Raw genomic sequence first — 2,495 nt, 5'->3', positions numbered from 1 at the left:
AACATCTAAAAGTTTCTGAAGTTCAGCTTTTACAACATCTTTTAGATGAGGGTTGAGTTTTCTTTTCGGTTGACGAACGGGTCTTGCATCTTTTTCTATATAAATATGGTGGGTGCACAATTGGGGATCAATCCCTTTCATATCAGGGTAATCCCACGCAAATGCTTCTTGATACTTTCATAACAGATGGATGAGCTTTATTTCTTGGTCCGGTGTAAGGTTGGCATTGATATTTAGAGTCTTTCCCGGTTCAATTTCCACTACTTTACTGTTGGCAACAGAAGTCACAGGTATTGTTTGGTCGTGCACATCTTTCAAAGGATCTTCTTCTAGTTCACTGTCGAATGCTGCTTCTATCATGAAACACTGTGTGTAAGATCTAGATTTAGTTTGACTAATGAAATTATCGATGACATCGTCTTCTGTTTGGTCTTTAAAGTCTAGAGCCTTCTGTACAGTCAATGGGGATCTGATATTGTCAGTAAGGTATGACACAGGGCGCTGGTTAGTTTTTATCATTGTAAGACTTGGCTGTGCTGGAGGGTATAGAACTAGATTTTTAATATCTGGTCCTCTGGTTATAGTCATATTTCCCTGCCGGCAACCAATGTAAGCATCGGAGGTAGCAAGCCAAGGTCTACCTAAAATTAGCGGGTGTCCATCCAGTCGGGTTTTTGGATTAATTATCAGGAAATCGGTTGGGTATTCCCAGGAATCTACAGAGACCATGACATCGTATAGAGTACCTTCTGGTTGAACTACAGATCGGTCGGCCAATTCTAACAAAGTAGAAGTAGGTTCTACCGATGTAATGCCGAGCTTTTGGCAAGTAGAGGTTGTCAAAATATTAATTGCAGCTCCTAGATCAACTAAAGCATTAGTCAGGGTCTGACCATAGATTTGAACAGTTACGATTGGATTTCTCAGATCTTCATATTTAATGGGTGTACCTTTTCCTGATAACAGGTCAGATAAAGTACCGATTACTTGGACTCTTGGGTTAGTGGTTGCATTCCTCCTTGATTTTTTTATGCACAATTCTTTTATAGTTTTTGCGTATATAGGGATGTCTTAAATGGCTTGGAGGAATGGAATTCTTATGTACAGATTTTGTAACTCTCCCAGAATGTCAAAGTCTGGATATTGTATAGGTCGTGGTATGACTAATCGTTCTGGGAAGGGAGGAGAGGATGTACTTGCTTGATGATGGGTCTGCTCCTCATTTACACCCTCTTGTTGTAACGGCTGTTCTATTGGTAACTGATCTTCAATGTGAACTGTTTTATCTCCCTCTGTTTCTATTATACGTCCAGATCTTAACTGAAGATCATTGCACTCCCTCAGGTCAGGTCCGATTTCTGATGATTCCATGATTTGGAGGGATTGGACCGGTCTATTATTGGGATTGGGATTAGGTTGGGCTGGGAGTTGTGGTCTCAGATTAGACTGGGGGTTTTGTTGTAAAGCTGGCAGAGTTGGTTGAGGGAGCGGAATAGTTCATGCTGGCTGATATGTCGATTTTGGCCAGTTTGTCTGCCAGGGTGGACCTTGTGAAGTAGGGGGAGTCCATTGTGGAGGATATGGGTTAGCCTGCCAATATGGTGGGGCGTAAGGAAAATTCGGCCAACCAAATTGGCTTGTCTGATTCATCCACGGATTTGGAGAAGGAAACGACTATGGTGACCAGTTTGAAAATGGGGGTTGAGATTGGTTTTGCCACATACTATATTGCTGAGCATTATACTGCGGAGGCTGGAAAGAAGAAGTTGGGTCTGTAAACATACCAGATTGCCTTGGTTGCCATTGGCGACGCTGGTTAATGAAGTATGCTGATTCTGGCTCTTCTTCCGCTTCCTTATTTACTGCCTTCAATCCAGGAAGTAAGGGGCAGCTCTCAGTAAGGTGATCTTTTGTACAGATAGCACATGTTTGAACTGCATCCAGTGGACATTCCTTGTGGCTATGTTTTCTTCTACATCGGGGGCAGAAGATCGCCAAATTCTGCTCCGCCTCCATCTGCTTCTGTTTAGCCTGCACAATATCAAGTTGTGTAGTTAATGTCCCCAAAATATCAGTTTTAAAATTTTCTAATAAATTTCCAAGTTCTACACGTGTTACTCCTTCTGTTGATATTTTTTTATCTCTGACAAACTGATCATATTTTGTTGGTTTTATCCTTGTGCTGCCTCTCGAACTCCTGATACATAAATCAATGATGTCAGCAAAATTCTCTTGATAAATATCCCCTTTTCCCATGATATTTAATGTTTCAATCCACTGTTCCTTCATGCCTCTGATCAATGCAGTTTTTAACACATTATCAGGCAGAGGTAGTGATGCATAGGGAGATCTTTGTAAATTATACTGAAAACGTTCTACGTACTCCTCTAATGTTTCATTTGGTCTAGCTGTCATTTGGAATATTTCATCTTTTAATTCTCTAGACCTACAATAATCCTGATATTTTTTTAAGAAGGACTCTTTCATTTGATCCC

The sequence above is a fragment of the Pinus tabuliformis genome, chromosome 3_1 (genome assembly GCF_031772625.1).
Source record: "Pinus tabuliformis cultivar Carrire ecotype Pingquan chromosome 3_1, CPIR1, whole genome shotgun sequence".
Taxonomy (NCBI): Eukaryota; Viridiplantae; Streptophyta; class Pinopsida; order Pinales; family Pinaceae; genus Pinus; species Pinus tabuliformis.
The sequence above is the reverse complement of the archived record's forward strand: the minus strand, read 5'-3'. Positions refer to the sequence as shown.